Consider the following 20,515-nt stretch of genomic DNA (forward strand, 5'->3'; position numbering starts at 1 on the left):
GTGTCGGTCACGTGGTGGAGAATTTCTCCCTGAATCGTAACTGCGCGCTGAACTGTTGCGTCTGAAATTATTCTGTCTCCCTTGATAATAATAGTTCTGATTACCATATTGTCTGTTTCTATGGTTATCTCTGTCATATTCATTACTACGGAAATGCGATCTTTCTCTGTAACTATTACTCTGCCAATGGTTGTCATATGGGTGGTGTCTGTTTTGGTCACGATTTGCGTTGTGAGAATAGCCTTGTCGTGTCAAGTTATTACTTCTTTCATCGCGGAATTGCGACGGATGTGACCTGTAATTGCTGTGTTCCTGGTTTCGCGTTCCGCGATTGTCAGTGTCAATTTCTAATTCTTGTAAGAGTCCCTGAAATGCTTCAATGTCGTCTTTGCAACGTCCTGCCAAAATAATATGTCGTAAATGTTCAGGCAATTTGAGTAAGCAAATGCGGATGAGTTCTGAGGGGCTGTATGGGTTTGAAAGATATTGATTCTTGTGCAACATGTCTTCAAAATATTTCACAAGACTGGAGAATTCAGATTGTTCGAAACGTTTCATCATTATGATGCTATGTTTTACACGGTCTTGTGTGGCTTGAGACCAATATGCTGAGAGGAAGGCATGGTAAAACTCTCCTTCACTGTGGCAATCGTGAATTACCGATCGCATTCTTACAGCTGGTTCATTCTCTAAGTAGCCACACATAAATTCTAATCTGTGTTCCAACGACCAGTTGGGAGGAAAACCATGAGAGAATTGATGGAGCCATGCTTGTGGATGAATGTCGTTGGCAGAATTCTTAAATGTTTTGAATTTACGTGTAGTAATGAACAGCTTATAGTCAAAATCATCGTGTCGGCGAGTAGCATCTCGGTCATAGTTACGTCGTTTCGGCGGTTCCATCTCAAAATTCGGCGTACCTTGCCAACTTCTTTCACAATTTCCGAAGTGCCCTGTGTTGTTATTTTGTGTCTGTTCCGTATTTGTATGTCCCTCTTCCCGTATTGGGGCGCTAGTGTCCTCTGAAATACGTAATTCTTGTACTACTTGTGCCAACTGATCTTGCACTTCCCGGATTTCTCTTTTGTACTGTGTATTGATTTGATTTTGATTTTGTTTGAATTTTCTAATTTGTTCATACTCTTCTGTGTCAGTGAAGGCTACAGGTGTTGTGTCATTCAGATCATCATCTACCTTTGTAGATAAGTTAGTGAACTGATCTGAAAGTTCGGCTACTTTATCCGATAGTGAAATCATTTCCTCTGTATGTTTTTCTGAACCAAGTTTCAGAGTGTCCATTTGTGTTGCAATCGTGTCTACTGTGACCTTTAAGTTTTCCTGAGTTTTTGCAAGTTGCGTAACCGAATCGGTAGATGCAACTGAGTCAATTTTAGCTTGCAAGGTGTTGTGATTTTCATGAAAAATAGTTTGCAGTTCTTTTATGGCTGCTTCATGATTCTGTAATGCATTTTCATGCCGCGAAAAAATAGGTTGGAAATGCTCACAAATTTGTGATTTTACGTCATTACAGACTTTTTGACATTTCGATTCAATGTTATGTAACTCACTAGTTAAATCTTCACGTGTTTGTTCAAGTGTGGTGTCTAACTTTTGAAGATTTTGTTCCATTGTGTCTAACTTTTTGAGATTTTGTTCCACTGTGTCTAACTTTTTGAGATTTTGTTCCACTGTGTCTAACTGTTGCTGTGTTTGTCTCTGGTGTTGTTCCATTGTGTCTAACTTTTCAAGCTTTTGCTGTGTTTGTCTCTGATTTTGTTCCATTTGTTGCATTAATTGCAATAATAATATATTAGTGTGTGGAATCTGTTTCTCTACGCTTTTCGGCAGTGCATTTGCACCGACAACATTCACATTTTGACAAGCAGAAAATGTGTCTTGACTTATTTGAGAAAACGGTGATGACCCAAAACCTGAATCTACAGTATTTGCGAAATTGTGTCCTGTCATTTCGGATTCCTGAGGCGAGCTGTTGCCGACCGATCGATCGATAATGCTTCCCTCTTCACTAATTGTTTCACTGTCCACGCCATTGTTTGCCGCCCGCTCCATTTCCCTATGCACAATTACCAAATTACTACTTTGAACATCAGTTAATTCATTACTCGGTGGCGCTAACACACTGCTCTCATTTTCACTGTCATTTCTCAGTTTACTTTGGAGCCTAGTATTACGTTTTTCACACGCCATTATTGTCACAGTATTTCACACGACAACACAGAAAAACACAATTTGAAGAGCAAAAATAAGAGAACACATTAACATAACACTGAAATTAATATCTAGTTAATTACAGCTGCGAAATACTTGGTGCAAATCTATATGCATGCCACAACTGTTTTACTGTACAACAATGAAAGGCTACAACTACAAAGGAGATTCTCTCTACAATTACGCGCTAGCAATAAACAAAAGCTACACTAAATACACAAACTACAAGAAAAATCAGAAGATTCCAGTGAGGTATCCTGGCAGGGTCGCCATATGAAACGTCCCCTTTGAACAATTATACAGGACTGTGCTTAAACTGACATACAATATTTTTAGCGCAACGCAATCTGACTTTCAAAATTCCCTACAAAAGAATGGCCCTGACTAACATTAAACTATACCTTTCACAAATCACTTACCTCACAAAAATCTTCGCTGCTCAAGCTACTGCAATACAGCGAGCGCCACTACTGCCAGCTAAATAAAAGATTCAAACTATGGAAGGCACTAACTACTGATAGTGATAGTTAGCAAATGAAAGATATTAATAGAGAACGAACAATGTATTTACCTTGATATCATCACAAGTCATAATATATATATCAGTTCATGACAAATTACAAATCTCCACCATCTCTCTCCCCACATCCACCACTGCTGGCGGCTCACCTCCAACTGCGCAACGCTACGCGCTGTTCACATCCAGCTGCCGCTGCCCAACACTACAATGGCGAGTATTACAACAATGCAAAGCAGCCACAGACTGCACACAGCACAGCCAGTGATTTTCATATTGAGCGCTACGTAACGTTGCCAATAAGAAAACATAAACAGCCTACTTACATAGAGAAAACATAAACAGCCTACTTACATAGAGAAAACATAAACAGCCTACTTACAGGTTCTGCAGCGAATTGACGCATGGTGCAGGGAATGGCAATTGAATCTCAATGTAGACAAGTGTAATGTGCTGCGAATACATAGAAAGAAAGATCCCTTATCATTTAGCTACAATATAGCAGGTCAGCAACTGGAAGCAGTTAATTCCATAAATTATCTGGGAGTACGCATTAGGAGTGATTTAAAATGGAATTATCATATAAAGTTGATCGTCGGTAAAGCAGATGCCAGACTGAGATTCATTGGAAGAGTCCTAAGGAAATGCAATCCCAAAACAAAGGAAGTAGGTTACAGTACGCTTGTTCGCCCACTGCTTGAATACTGCTCAGCAGTGTGGATCCGTACCAAATAGGGTTGATAGAAGAGCTAGAGAAGATCCAACGGAGAGCAGCGCGCTTCGTTACAGGATCATTTAGTAATCGCGAAAGCGTTACGGAGATGATAGATAAACTCCAGTGGAAGACTCTGCAGGAGAGACGCTCAGTAGTTCGGTACGGGCTTCTGTTGAAGTTTCGAGAACATACCTTCACCGAAGAGTCAAGCAGTATATTGCTCCCTCCTACGTATATCTCGCGACGAGACCATGAGGATAAAATCAGAGAGATTAGAGCCCACACAGAGGCATACCGACAATCCTTCTTTCCACGAACAATGCGAGACTGGAATAGAAGGGAGAACCGATAGAGGTACTCAAGGTACCCTCCGCCACACACCGTCAGGTGACTTGCGGAGTATGGATGTAGATGTAGAGTAGTAAAAATAAATAGATCAATGAAAATATTTAATCATACAACTCACAGTATACCCTAGGATTGATGTAATACACTTGTAACGTTAACGCACCTGAAGATGCCAGCGTGCTGCCAAAACTCGCCCCGTTGATAAAAATTAGTAAAAAGTGACTGGAGCAAGGAAAATTGTTTAATAGATTTATATTACATCCGCCGACTCAATAATTTCTACACAAATTGATAAGTTTAAATATATCTTTGTTTTATACATTACAATTTTCGAACAACGAACCTATTAGAGTCGACCATTTGTGTTTCTCCTATAGAGTAACGCTACTACCGTCTCGTCTGAGAAACTTTGCTCACCTCCAAGTCGCGTAAGCGCGATTGAGTGATGGTAATCCGAACGCCAGACTTACAAACTGCTCCTAATCTCTTACTCGAATGCGTTGGTGGCGTTAGAAGTTACTGATTGAAACAGAAACAGTAACCTATGTTCACTGACGTACCGTCTCCATTATGCAGGAGCAAACATGTACGACACGATTTGTCCGTCCAGCTCTCCCGATTCTAGTGGGTGAGTGACATGCAGTATGCAGTAACGTTCTGGGATTCTGTTAATCACTATAGTACATTAGTAAGCAAATAAATAACGTGTTGAAAACGCTCGGAGACAGGTTTTGTACATTACTTTCAATTTTAACGTGCCACGTGCAACACTGTCTCTTCATCCGCTACTGGCCGTCACCCCGTTGTCCTATTACAACACAGATTTGCGTTGGATGTTGTCATATTTGTCAGTTGCTTATAAATTTAATAACTGTCAGAGCAGATGCCTTTTTTAAGGTCAGGTCCACAATGAATTAAATTTTACATATCAAATCATTTTCCTTGCATCAGTATCTATTTTTATGCGAAACAAAAACTTTAATTCGCAATCAGCTAGTTTTGATCTCTGGAACATTATCAAACACCATCACCAAAAAATATGGTAGAAGCAGGTATTTATCAGATAAACTGAAATCCAGCCACCAGTGTTGAATGTATCTCTAACAGCGTTCCAAACATTCAATACGATAAAGTTCCGTATTTCCTTCAAATTGTGTGATCTTGTACGTTCTGAAACATTATTAGGCACGAGGAAGACAGAGATAAATAAAACCGTTAAATAATGCAATATCGACGTTTATCAAAGAACGCAGCAAATCAGATGAACTGGATGCTAAATAAATCTACGAGTAATAATACAAATCAATTGCAAGATACGTCATTTCAAAGTTCCTGGTTTCAAAATAATAGTGGCATGTGGAAATTATGATAAACTAGAAAACGAAAAAAATTACAGATGTAAGTAATGGTACAAATTGGAGAAGATGGAAATTACTAAGAACTGAGTGGAATAACATATCAAAAGAGATTAAAAGAAGTTTAAGGGACCCAGGGATTGGTGTACTACTGCTCCGTTGAGTCCCTAAGCATAACACGGTTTTGATGGAGTAAGTTAAAGACTTGCCCCACCCCTTAACACTTTTACCTTTCTATACTACAATTCTTTGAGACCGGTGATACTAAATTTTGCCCATCACACAGGAAGCAGCTACTAGAGTAGAAGTGTATGAGTGACGTGCACAGGGTTTTGTTTTTTCAGCCTAGAAGGGGATCTTACGGTGACGGAAATACAGTTCGCGGTGAGATTTCCCAGGCTTGTAGTACCTCACGGATGTCCAGCCATAAAAACCAGAATATTTTGAGAAAGAAGGCCTAAGATGTTATGCGCAGCTCACATACCATTTAATTTATACGCTCTGGCAGCACAGCGAAATGGCCGTGGCTGTAGACTCGCCAAACGGGCGATGCATATTCGATCCTACCTTCAGGTAACATCTTATTTTGTTTTTTAATTGCTTGAAAAATTATAACAGCTGTTAAACATAGTTAGTGACCTAAAATATTATACATTATATTAGAAATAATTTTTCTTTATTTATGAAGTCACTGTTACAGCTGATTAACGTGAAATGTGAGTTACAATTAATTTTTTCGTTTATAAAAAGTTGAATAATTTCAAATACATTTTTGATGGAGGTAAATTAAAGCCTTAATTACCGTTGTAGCAAAGGTCAGGCAGGGTTTTATTTATACAAAAATTTTATATTATTGACTTTAGTTCCCAACTTCATATTTTACGTACAAGCACCAGAATAATAATTATCATAAAAAGACTGAAAACAAAAAATATTTTGACATCAGCTTATGAAGGACGATTGTTTACTAGAACAACCTTTTCTTAAAAGGTGTTTTGAAAACATACCCCGTTCACACTCATAAGAAGTTCTCTTTCATCAGAAAGACTGGAAGAGTGCCAGGCATACTGGATCATTTTAGCATCCCAAGAGTTCATAAATAACAGAAACTGTTCTTGTACGCATAAGACTTCAAACAACGGTTGAGAAAGTCAATATACAGTCCTGTCTTAAGCTCACCAGATGTCGAAGACATTAGTACGACATTTCTTTTTTTTCCACATATTCATTTAGTATTTTGTGAGGTCTGGGGTAAAGTTAACGGTTGCTTCTTGTTAGTAAACAAATACTTTCGGTAGAACTTCTGCACAAAGACTGAGAGCATATTGAGTGGTCAATGTGTGCATCAGTTGGTGTCGTGTTTTTTGACAAAATAGTTTTGATTCCTATGTCAGCCAGGATCCTGTTGTAAACCGTCTGATGCTGCCATTGTGGAAAGAGAAAACAACCAAAATCGTAGTAAAAACAGAGATCAAAATGAATGTGCAAATACTCTGCAATTACCTTCCTGTCTGGTCAGTGCTGACAACAAAATCTTTCGTGGGATTCGGTATCAGTTTGAACGTCTTTGTTCGCACAATGTCGCAGAAGCCAAGGTTTCTTCCATCGTTGCTGTTTCTTTTTTGAAAAGAATTTTGCTGACGATTTCCACGCTTATTTTTGAATTTACGAGTCTCAGAAGCGTTAAATTCAAAATCTGTTAAGTGTTGTGCTGCTGTTGAACCCCACTGTTGAAAGTTCCGAACGATTACTTGATAACTCTCTCGGGCTTCAATATAACGATCGTATACCCAGGCATTGATTGTTGTATACTTATAAAATTGATTACCTCCTTTTTTTACTTTCTTTCCATTTGGACAAATATTCCTTCGCTTTAAAAGGCATCAATCTTTTTTTTTTTTAGTTTCCACATTCCACATGGAGTGAGCCTTTGTGATATTAACAACTTAAATTTTGTAATTCAAAGGAAGTGGTCTGGTTCTCTTCTTTTTTTCTCTGATTCATATTCATCTGATGAGGTATGGTCGTCGACTTTTCAAAACCTCCCTCGCCACACTTTTCATTTTCATGAGTAACTTCATCATCAGTTACAAGTATTTTTTCAGGTATCATGTCTATAATTCGTAAATTTCTTCACCTATCGAGACTGCTTCATGAGAAATTGACGTTGAACATTCCGATGTAATCAAATTACTTTCAGCAAGCAAGCTTTCATGTTAAATGACCGCATCTATTAACCTCACTCTCAACACTTCACTGTATAATGATTCTTGACTGATTTCTTCTGCAGATTCTGCCATTTTTAATTCACAACATTTTAAAAGTTCCGACAGTATTTCACAGTACAGAACTCTCCAATCTCTGCGAAAGTCAAAAATGAACTGACACGTTAGTTCAAGTTTCTAGAGGAATAGCGGTGGGTATAACTATGTATATCGTACTGTAGTAGGTAATTCTGTGAGTGTGTTGCGCTTCCTGGGCATCTGCCTATTTTTATGTACAATGTAAACACTGTTTGGCTCTCTTCGCATTTGAAATGGCCTACGAGGTGCCTGATTGGACTTGTGGAGGAATAGGTCATGGGCGGTTCCGTAGAAAACCGTCAAAAATGGTACTTTTTAGTACCAAAACGGAGCATCGGCTTACAAGACGGCTATTCACAGCAAATCGTTGTTATTTTTACGATATGTTCCAAAGATATCTCTAACAACCTTGAAAATTTTGTTGATATGTGAACCGTTTCTGAGATACAGAGGTTCAAAGTTACGCAATATGCACAATACGCAAGTAAAACCCGGCGTAGTTTATAAAGTGATTAAGTACGGAGAAATATGTTTTGAAGTGTCTCCGTTATCATCAGAATGGTTCTGAGAACCCAGTGCTATTGTCCTGAAGCATATGCAAAGTTTTTGGTCACGATAAATCCAGTCGGAGATGTAAAATTTATATTGCATTATTTCAATTTCACGTAAGCAAACTATCAAAGTTTTATTGATCCATAAAGTGACATGCCCTGCTGTGGCAGGGAAAAGGAGGGAACCATCAGAAAAACGCTCATATCGGAGGACAAAAAAGTCGTATATGCTCCTGTTTAAATCTTGGGGACCAACTGCCGCATCGTACCTTCCTTAGCACCTTTAAAAATTTCCCAGAAATTTTGGCATGCGAACATATTCACCCGTTCTTTATGCTGAGAGAGATGGAGACAGTGGCAGTGGGAAAGAGGTGGAAAAGTAATATATACTGGAAGATAGTAGAGAGTGGTTATGGTATAAAAAGAGTGAAGGAGACAATGGCAGTGAGAGAGACAATGGCAGTGAGAGAGAAACAGAGGGACACAGTGACAGTAAAACAAAATTGACAGTGACAGAACGGTGCTAGGAAAAGAGTGAAGGAGGCGGTGGAAGTGGGTTAAAGCCAGTAATAATGAGAGATAGTCTATAAGAATGACAATGAGGAAGAGAGAGATAGTGACAGCGAGAAGAGACAGCAGAAGACAGAAGCCGCAAGAGAGAGCAAGAGGGAGAAAGTGACAGTCAGAGGAGACAGTAGTAGCAGGACAGAACGAAGAATATGGTACAGGATATCAAATCAAACACCTGTCAGCCGTCTAATTTCCGAACTATTATTTTATTTGACTACCAGTTTCGGCGATTTACTACGCCATCTTCAGACCCCCTGACTACGTGTTTCAACCACGGTTCCGGTCAACATAGGGGCACCACCCCCTCCCCCTTCCACTCCCAACTCCTCCGTCTCCCCCTCCTCCTTCTACCTTACTGGTGGGAATTTCGAATTTTGGCGGGAAGTACGAATTTTTGGCGGGAATTTAAAAAATGGTGGAAATTTCTTTGTCTCAGGGCTGTGCTGACATGCCACCCCCAAGTTCTCCACCTGGGAATTGGCAAGAAATTCAAATTGGCGGTGCCCTTCCCAGGACTTGAACACCGGTTCTTCTGGAAGGAAAAGCCAGGTGCAACCCTCCCCCCCCCCCCCCCCCCCAACACAATTATCTCCCCAGAGGTTCTAGAAATTGGTAGTAGCCAATAGGAACGCAGGATCCAATCACACTGGGGATATAAGGTGGGCCCAGCAGCTCTGCAGTTTCAGTTGCAGTCAACCAGCCAGCATGAAGCATGTAACGCCCCAAAATTGCAAAGTAGTGTGAGTGGTATACGTATGTGACATTACGTATGTAATTCTCCTCAGCTTATTATCAAGGTGTCAATTTCGATATAAAATAAGGGGTTGTTTATTTTATTTGTATTTTCTTCTGAAAATGTTGTCAAAATTATGTTGTAGAAAGAGCACATGCAGCAGAGCCTGTCGCGGCCAGAGATGTCACACAACCGCGACGATAGCAGCAGCACGGCGCGCGGCAAAGATATCGACTGATGCGCAGCTGGCCGCTATTGAACAGGAACAAAAGCATCTAATAATGAAAGTTGTGAAAAAGAGACAATTAACGTGACATGATTGTTTGTTCAAAATTTCTGGTTCTTGGTTTTGCCCCTTGTTTCAAGAGGAGTTACCGTTGAGATCTCGTGTAGAGAGTTACATTTTAGACATTGGGGAGTTAGTCACCATTGAGGTCACGGGGTAACGTCAGTCGTGACACTCGCGAAGTGTAAGCTTATTTGGAGTTGGCGCTAGAGTGATTTAATGTCGGATTTGGTTTTTAAAGTTATTAGTTGAACCCGTGATGGGGTTATGGCCTATATGGGAAGTTATATGTAATTATTACGCGAGGTGTATTGTTCGCAATCGGTAGTGGGATGTGCGATGGTATTTGGAGTTTGTTTTAAATGAGTAACTCGTTGTGAGACACGCTAAGAGATTGGTTTTTCTCGCGTTTTCATGTGATTAGTGATAGTGTAAAGTTTGGTTGCGCTAACCTTGGTGTTACTCGCAATCAGGCGTTCCTTATCTCATGCTAAGGGGAGGTTCTTTTCAGTCTTGATTGTGTCTATTTGGTATCGCCTTCACACGAAGACTTTGTGAAAGATTGGTTTAATAAGGGTACATGTGCAATTGACGCTTCTGTAAGAAGGATTTGCTAAAGGTTTGGCGTGAGTGTGCGGCTTTATTGGTTGTAGTTGTGGGGAAGTCCTAAGGTAATAGACTCCCCGGCTAAAAGAACTCTCAAATTGAAGTGTGGCTTGTGATTGTCGTGTAATTATTGTGAGAACGGACGTCCTAGTTTGATTAATGTAAACGGGAGAACAAATCTGTGTCAGATACTTTGTGACACGTGTGAATTGAGGAAACAGTAATTTTCCATTCGACGAAACTGACAGAACCAAGACCTATTAACTGAGTTGTTGTTGTTGTTATTGTGGTCTTCAGTCCTGAGACTAGTTTGATGCAGCTCTCCATGCTACTCTATCCTGTGCAAGCTTCTTCATCTCCCAGTACTACTGCAACCTACATCCTTCTGAATCTGCTTAGTGTGTTCATTTCTTGGTCTCCCTCTACGATTTTTACCTTCCACGCTGCCCTCCAATACTAAATTGGTGATCCCTTGATGCCTCAAGACATGTCCTACCAACCGGTCCCTTCTTCTTGTCAAGTTGTGCCACAAACTTCTCCCCAATCTTATTCAATACTTGCTCATTACGAGTAGTTATGTGATCTACCCATCTAATCTTCAGCATTATTCTATAGCACCACATTTCCAAAGCTTCTATTCTCTTCTTGTCTAAACTATTTATCGTCCATGTTTCACTTCCATACATGGCTACAGTCCATACAAATACTTTCAGAGACGACTTCCTGATACTTAAATCTATACTCGATGTTAACAAATTTCTCTTCTTCAGAAACGCTTTCCTTGCCATTGTCAGTCAACATTTTATATCCTCTCTACTTCGACCATCATCAGTTATTTTGCTCCCCAAATAGCAAACTTCCTTTACTACTTTAAGTGTCTCATTTTCTAATCTAATTCCCTCAGCATCACCCGATTTAATTCGACTACATTCCATTATCCTCGCTTTGCTTTTATTGATGTTCATCTGATACCCTCCTTTCAAGACACTATCCATTCCACTCAACTGCTCTTCCAAGTCCTTTGCTGTCTCTGACAGAATTACAATGTCACCGGCGAAGCTCAACGTTTTTATTTCTTCTCCACGCATTTTAATACCTTCTCCGAATTTTTCTTTTGTTTCCTTCGCTGCTTGCTCAATATACAGATTGAATAACATCGGGGAGACACTACAACCCTGTCTCACTCCCTTCCCAACCACTGCTTCCCTTTCATGTCCCTCGACTCTTATAACTGCCATCTGGTTTCTCTACAAAATGTAAATAGCCTTTCACTCCGTATGTTTTACCCCTGCCATCTTCAGAATTTGAAAGAGCGTATTCCAGTCAACATTGTCAAAAGCTTTCTCTAAGTCTACAAATGCTAGAAATGTAGGTTTGCCTTTCCTTGGTCTAGCTTCTAAGATAAGTCATAGGGTCAGTATTGCCTCACGTGTTCCAACATTTCTACGGAATCCAAACTGATCTTCCCCGAGGTCGGCTTCTACTAGTTTTTCCATTAGTCTGCGAAGAATCCGTGTTAGTATTTTGCAGCCGTGACTTATTAAACTGATAGTTCGGTAATTTTTACATTTGTCAACACTTGCTTTCTTTGGGATTGGAATTATTATATTCTTCTTGAAGTCTGAGGGTATTTCGCCTGTTTCATACATCTTGCTCACCATGTGGTAGAGTTTCGTGCGGACTGACTCTCCCAAGGCTGTCAGTAGTTCTAATGGAATGTTGTCTACTCCCGGGGCCTTGTTTCGACTCAGGTCTTTCCGTACTCTGTCAAACTCTTCACGCAGTATTATATCTCCCATTTCATCTTCATCTTCATCCTCTTCCATGTCCATAATATTGTCCTCAAGGACATCGCCCTTGTACAGACCCTCTATATACTCCTTCCACCTTTCTCCTTTCCCTTCTTTGCTTAGAACTGGGTTTCCATCTGAGCTCTTGATATTCATTCAAGTGGTTCTCTTGTGTCCAAAGGTCTCTTTAATTTTCCTGTAGGCAGTATCTATCTTACCCCAAGTGAGATAAGCCTCTACATCCTTACATTTGTCCTCTAGCCATGCCTGCTTAGCCATTTTGCACTTCCTGTCGATCTCATTTTTGAGACGTTTGTATCCCTTTTTGCCTGCTTCATTTACTGAGTTTTTATATTTTTTCCTTTCATCAATTAAATTCAACATTTCTTCTGTTACCGAAGGATTTCTACTAGCCCTCGTCTTTTTACCTACTTGATCCTCTGCTGCCTTCACTACTTCATCCCTCAAAGCTACCCATTCTTCTTTTACTGTATTTCTTTCCCCAATTCATGTCAATTGTTCCCTTATGCTCTCCCTGAAACTCTGTACAACCTCTGGTTTAGTCAGTTTGTTCAGGTCCCATCTCCTTAAATTCCCACCTTTTTGCAGTTTCTACAGTTTTAATCTACAGTTCATAACCAATAGATTGTGGTCAGAATCCACATCTGCCCCTGGAAATGTCTTATAATTTAAAACCTGGTTCCTAAATCTCTGTCTTACCATTATATAATCTATCTGAAACCTGTCAGTATCTCCAGGCTTCTTCCATGTATACAGCCTTCTTTCATGATTCTTGAACCAAGTGTTACCTATGATTAAGTTGTGCTCTGCACAAAATTCTACCAGGCGGCTTCCTCTTTGATTTCTTAGCCCCAATCCATATTCACCTACTATGTTTCCTTCTTTCCCTTTTCCTACTGACGAATTCCAGTCACCAATGACTATTAAATTTTCGTCTCCCTTCACTACCTGAATAATTTCTTTTATCTCATCATACGTTTCATCAATTTCTTCGTCATCTGCAGAGCTAGTTGGCATGTAAACTTGTACTACTGTAGTAGGCGTGGGCTTCGTATCTATCTTGGCTACAATAATGCGTTCACTATGCTGTTTGTAGTAGCTTACCCGCATTCCTATTTTCCTGTTCATTATTAAACCTCCTCCAGCATTACCCCTATTTGGTTTTTTGTTTATAACCCTATAGTCACCTGACCAGAAGTCCTGTTCCTCCTTCCACCGAACTTCACTAATTCCCACTATATCTAACTTCAACCTACCCATTTCCCTTTTTAAATTTTCTAACCTACCTGCCCGATTAAGGGACCTGACATTCCACGCTCCGATCCGTAGAACGCCAGTTTTCTTTCTCCTGATAACGACATCCTCTTTGAGTAGTCCCCGCCAGGAGATCCGAATGGGGGACTGTATAGAGCACGATAACTGTCTCTTTGAAATTGTGAGTGCTGTGTGTCTTAAATTTGGTATAGAGGGTCCGCGTTTGTCAACGTCTGAAGAGGGAGATATTTGCTTTGATTTGAGTGAATATTAATGATGCTTTAAAGTGGCGGTGACGCTTAGGTTTTTGTTTCTTTTTTTTTACTAGCTTCCGCTTAGTGGGGAAGTTGTACCACCAGCACTCACGCCTGACGAAACTTTGTGGAGACATTGAAAATTAAGAAAATGGCTAAATAAAATGATGCTCAGGCCCTGTGCATGATAAAGGAAAAATTGGTGTCTCGTGTTATCATTTCTCCCCATACAATATAACTTGAAAATACGATAACAGAATCTTTGAATCTCAAAAAATAAATAAGTTAAAGATTACGTAGTGAATCAAAACGGAAAATACAAGCAGGACAAAGAATATTAAAGTGAAATAGAAGTCACACTGAGAGTTTGTTACGATAATTACGTAAAATTCGGCTTAAAGTATACGAAAGAGGTTTTTGTCTGACTGTTTAAGTGATAAAAAGTGGAAAAGTTATGGGGAATTAATAAACTATGAAGGTTGTAGCATAAACCATTATCATTGATAGAGTACAAATAGCATTATCCATTGTGTGTGTTCGTAAAAAGAAATAAGCAAGGATAGAGCTGCGGTGCAGTGACTGTATAGAATTAATAATGTCTGACTAGGTACGCTCAGTCAACACGTAAAATTACATCGCTGGCGTGCTCTTACGAAAATTAAACTAACTGAAACTGGTAGCTAAGAAAGTTCAGTCTAGATTGATTGCTTCAGTGGGGATCTATTAAAAGGAACGCTTAAGCTCCACGTGGGATAGTTTTCAAGCTGGGAAAAAGATAAGATAAATCCAAGGTATCAGCGTTAAAGTGTTGGATTACGTAAGCGAGGTTTCCGATCATCTTGCTGTGAAGTGTGGCACACCACAGTCAGTTGGGTTTAATTGACTTAAGTGGCGCATCCTAATCAGACTTGTAGTTTCTGCTTGATTCCAACGACTAGTAGATTACTTTTGGTGTTGGCTTGCTGTTTGAACCTGTAAAATCTTGTATAGTCAGATGCGTTAGCTAAAATTTTCAATCGGGAGCTAACACTAGCCGATAAACCCAGAACCCGTTTGTACTAGTGCTGGTCCAGTTGCATCTTCGGCGGTAGCTACTGTGTGAGTGGTAAGCATTTGGTTAATCTTTCCATTCTCACAACTACTTGCAGATAGCTGATATAGTTGCCACCCCACCCAGGTTTGACACACTGATAAATAGTAGTCGCTTTAGCAGGTGTTGTTGGCTAGCGCAGTAAATATAATTTAGCAGACACACCACCATCGAGGAGCAGCACAAGCACCAGCCGAGATCGTCCAGTGCTGCCCAGACGCAGCAGCAACAGAATAGCAAGAAGCTGCAGAAGAGTAAGCAGGCCCTTCTTAATGTTTGTGTTTACTGTCGTGTGAGGAAGATGAAGTCTTCATGCTTCTATCATCGCCTATAACGGTTTTTCTTCTTTGCTCATCAGTGGGTGCACATTCTCCAGCCTGTTGGGATCTGTAGTAGTGATGTGTCCCAGTACGTCAGGACCACCGCGGCGGCAGCGTCCTGGGATCCTGTCGCCCTCCTGATCAGCTGGATGGAGCAGGACAATGTACAGTTATTGTTGGTAGAAGACACTTAGCCAGCCAGCCCTTAACTGAGTGAAGTGCACCGGGGATCCTAATCAGTATGACACAGGTCGATATTGGACCCCATCATATGCGGCATTGAAGAATATTCCAGTTACACTGCATGGACAAAGTATGGATGTAGTGGATGAGAAGATACCTGTGCATCACTACTGTTCACTTCAGTGTATAATTTAACTGCTAGTGGTGCGAAGGATTTACATATTGGTATAGAAGCAACTGCAGACATAGACTGGTGTGTTGTGATAGAGATCGAGAATGCAGCTAAAAGTTTTAAAATGTGGCTTACGAATGAGGAATGGGATGAACTGTGGCATGCAAACGCCTGCATCAAGCAGCAGTTGACCGAGTGTCATCTGAGACGTCTTCCTCTGGGCGTTTACTGTGCTGCTCCAACTCTATCCATTACAACAGTTTACAATGACATTGCACTCCATGTGAAGTCGTATGACACATCAATTTATTACAGCGCTCTACTGCTACAAACTTGTTTGGTCTACAAATGGTGCTACCCATTGTGTTGGAAAGACTGAACAGATGTCTGCCTTGTGTTAAAGCTGTGTATAGAGACATTGCAGAGTATCTAAGTATGAACAGTGTGTATGTAGAAGACTTCGAACAGTGGGTCAATATGGTGCCAAAGAAGACTAATGTACTGCCAATAAGTTTGAGAAAAAATATGTTGAATTCAGTGCTTACAGGAAGGCTTTGTTTTCTATATTCTGAACTGGTGTAAAGATAAAGAAAGTACCTGCTGATGTAGTGCATCCCATGAATGATTACTGAATAAAAATGTATATAACCATATATGTATTTTTGTCTTACTTCTCATTATCTTGCTAATACTAAAGCTATTCTACCAGTATTTTCACTGCAAACATACAACAGTAGAAAACTGTCATTTAACTAAATTCTGTGTAAAAGACCATCACATGCCAGTACCTGACATAGTCGGTGTCACGGCAGGGCATAGTGTTCATTATTTTCTATAAAAACCCATTGCACATCAATATCTGATGTAGTAGGTATCACTGCAGCGTGGGTGAAGTATCAAGACTTTAATAAGTGACTGGAGCAGTGACGGTGTGCAAGAACACTGGAAGAAGAATGGCGTATTCCTTCCTGACAACATAGGTGCAAGAACTGTAGGTCTATCATACTGTGGCAAGACAAAAGTTCTCATGTCGCTCCTAACACACCTGGATGGAGTAGTCCGCTTTCAACATGTATGTGTATTTTCGAAAACACTGTTTCAGCCCAAATACCAACTATTACAGAAAATGTTGCAGAGTGTAGATGATGTGATATACACGACACCAGTGAGAGAAGTGATATACCTCCACTGGAAAAAATGAAGCCAAACAGTGATCATATTTGACAATGTTGCTCTGGAAAACTGAGATCAAATTCGGCAATGTTTCTGTTTCGGTCGCCATATGGCTGTTGATGTATTTTATCTGAGTCATATTCCAGTATACCAAAACAGTTGGTGAGGAATAATTCAAACCTAACTATAACATTCAAACAGGGCAATCTTTTGTCCATCACTCGATGCTCATCCGCAAATGTATTTATGACACAAATGTGGAAAGAGACTGACTTCAAAGGAGTTCTTGAACAAAGACTAAGTAAATTGCATAGTTGGATGATAACAACTTGACTGCACCACAGAACTACTTTCATTCATCTTCAGTAGTCTACACAGATGTCTCCCTAAAGTCTGTGTTATTTCGATTTGGGCACCTTATCGTTATATGCTACAGTATGAGTCCCAAATATGTTCCCAAACGCCGCACATAAAAACGGGATTCTCCGGTGTTCAGATCTCGTGTTATATTGGTGGTAAAAAGGAAGGGTTAAGCGTTTAGGAGAGCCCTTATGCTAGGAACATTCGTATACCTAGCAGGACTGTCTTAGTGTCACTATCCGACAGTATAGGGTCCAAGTATGAATATTACACACTTCCTCCTTGCATTTTATGTGGTTTACAATGGACTTGTTTCAACTTATAAAGCTGCCATTAGTTCATAGGAAGGTCCATGGAAAACCCCACAAAAGGGCGGTGTTTTACTATGTTTGCGCCATCACCAGAGGACCGAAACCCAAGTAAAGATTCTAAGATGGCTAAGTACAGCAGATGACTGAAATTTTTACAGTATATTACCAACGTTCTGGGCTCGAACAACTTTTGGAAATTTTTTTTGATATCTTCATCCGTTCCCAAAGTAAAGAGTTACCCTACTTCTATACATAAAAGCCAGTACGAGGCGAAATCTAAATAATAAATAAGGCAACAAATCGCTCAAATTTTAATGGTATATTCTCTAGGAATTTATCTACCTCTCCGTTTCCAAATATCTTTACCCTTTATCGACAAACACTCAAAAACTTGTTTTTTCAGCACTGAAACCCGACTTGTACACGTGATGTACGCACGTAAAATCCGGTGTGAGGCGAACACTGAAAGGTGGCGTGGTCTCCTGACCTTCATTTCTTACATATTCCGTCCTCATAATCGTATTCTGCGTATCAAGACGTTTCATTCGGGCCCAAACTCGATAGTGTAGAGCCAATTTTACACATTTCCATTTAATCGATATGCGAATCTAATAAATCGCAAGTGCACACTGAGATTAAAAAGTCGAGGCTGGCGTACACAAACATTCAAGGCACGACGGCCACAGGAGTTTTTGTTCGGCGGAGGCAACCAGCCCGCTGGAAATTCCGTAGAAGAGTGAGTTAGCACGCAACTGCACCGGCCGGCCGACCGCCCAGGGACCAAAACAGTTCTGCCAGAGATAAGGAATAATGGCCTACGTGTTCACCTTAAAAGCAAAACTCACTGTATTGTTTGGGAGAGCCCCAGCATACGCATTTTATGACGGACCTAGTGTGCAGTTTGAGTTCTCACAGGTGGACAGTAAATACCTAACGCAGATGCTATATATTTCCGGTTTGGTCGGCTTAAACAGAGAGCCATTCTCCCGTTTGTAAGAGTAACACTGATTGACGGACTATTTCTGACGCAATCAGCCGGAGGAGTGAGGGAAAGACAGCAGATGATGTACCCTTTTGCTTTTTGCGTGGAGAGGGGTCGTTCCGATGACGCTCTTGAAGCCGGAACACGTAGCAGGAGTGAGTGCGATTGTGCATGTATGCAGAGAGCGAGGAACAAAGTCTCTACTCAGTACTGCACTGAGAGAGCACCTCTGTCGCTAGCGAATCGGAGTGATACTCTATACTGAGTCACTCGCGATTAAGCGTTTGTGCACTGTGTTGGCCAAGACACTTAATGTGCGGTGTGAAGACAGAGTATTAGTTAGCGCCTGTGAGTGAACATTGAGTGGCATCGCGGTGGACTGGTTATCTGACCGGTGTACTACGCCAATAGTTAGACTAGGGGCAGATAGGAGTTCTTGACTTCATCAAGGCGTAGTGAGATTGGCGAAAGTCAATCCAGATAGAAAGAGATAGTTCTGTTATTTTTCAGCGGCGAATGACGCAGGCAGCAGACGTTGCAGCTCACAGTATTGAACACTACAGCGTAGGGGAGCCGCATCTTTCCTCCATTAGAAATAATATACTGCATTCATGTCACTCCATTACATTTCTCACGCGACAGCTTCGACTGTACTTAGAAAAATTCAATCGGAAGATTGTTGAAGTTGAGTAGGCACGGCTCTCAGCCATTTTGCTGAGTAAATAACATTCTTAACGGAAAAGGAATAAAAGAACTTTCCCGCACTTTGTATATAAATGTCATTAACAGGATTCCTATCCATAAGAGGTAACCTCCTATTCTGAAAAAAAAACCGGAAATTTGTGTATCAGTTTACAAATAATAGTTTCACTTGAGGAAATTTGTGTATCAGTTTACAAATAAAAGTTTCACTTGATTTTCTCAGATTTTGCAATAAATAATATTTTCCGTTCGCTTAACGTTTTTCTCACACTAACTAGCAGTACTCTAGTACCCAATTATCCCACTAGTTATGTAAGAAAATAGAATATTTTTGTGTCGTTTCCTTACAGCGGACAACTCCAGAAGATATTTATTGCTGAAAGTTTTTCAGGCATTTTTGGTACATTAGGAGCGTCTGTCTGACTTCTGTAGTAGTGTGTGGTGGAAATTGCTCCTTGCAGGAGCCAAAGGGTACTTGTCAGATCAATCCGTTGTGCAACTTGTCAACATAACACCCACTCACTGAAAACACGTAGTTGATAAAGTGACGTAGCACAGAGAAGTACGCTGTAAAGCATCTCCGTTATCATCTGAGAACGACATGTTGTAGTACTGAAGCACATGCAAATTGTTTTTGCACATAAAATCAGGTCTGAGGTGTAAAATTAGTTTTCCATTATTTCAGTTTCACATAAATAAACTACCTAAATTTTACTAACCAGTACATTTCTTGTCATATGACTTACATTCCCCACTGCAGCAGGGAAAAGGAGGGTACCAGCGGAAAAACTGCTTCCATCAAAGCAGAAATAATGCTAATTTATTCCTGTTTATTTAAAAGGCTCTGCCTTAAAATTGGGGTACCAGCTGCCTCATTTTACGTTTCTCGACTCCTCTAAAAATTTTCGGACATAAATTTGTTATGCACATATAAGCCTTTTTTGTGCTGAGGGAGTAGAAGATGGCGTCATTGGAAAATATATGGAAAAGTAATAAATGCAGGAAGATACATCTACATCTACATGGATACTCTGTAAATTACATTTAAGTGCTTGGTAGAGGGATTTTTCGAACCACCTTCATAATTCTCTATTATTCCAATCTCGTATAGCGCGCGGAAAGAATGAACACCTATATCTTTCCGTACCAGCTCTGATTTCCCTTATATTATTGTGGTGATCGTTCCTCCCTATGTAGACTGGTGTCAACAAAATATTTTCGTATTCGGAGGAGAAAGTTGGTGACTGGAATTTCGTGAGAAGATTCCGTCCCAACGAAAAACGCCTTTCTTTTAATGATTTTCAGCCCAAATCTTGTATCACTTCTGTCACACTCTCTCCCATATTTCGCGATAATACAAAAAGTGCTGCCCTTAGTAGACAATGATTGTGTTACAGAAAGAGCGAAAGAGACAATGACATGTGGTAGTAAGAGTGGTAGGGAAACATAGTTGACAGTGACATAATAGTGGTAGGAAAAGAGTGAAGGACAGAATGCCGGAGGGGGGAGAGGGGGGGGGGGGAGGAATAAATAGAAAATGGAAGTGGAGAAGAGCCAGTGATAATGAGGAGCAAATTATCTGACAATGACAACGAGAAAGATAGAGATAGTGACAGTGCGGAAAGACAGCAACAGTAGGATGGATGGAATGAGATATTAGCAGTAAGAGAGAAAGGGGGAAACACTAACA

The sequence above is a fragment of the Schistocerca americana genome, chromosome 4 (genome assembly GCF_021461395.2).
Source record: "Schistocerca americana isolate TAMUIC-IGC-003095 chromosome 4, iqSchAmer2.1, whole genome shotgun sequence".
Taxonomy (NCBI): domain Eukaryota; kingdom Metazoa; phylum Arthropoda; class Insecta; order Orthoptera; family Acrididae; genus Schistocerca; species Schistocerca americana.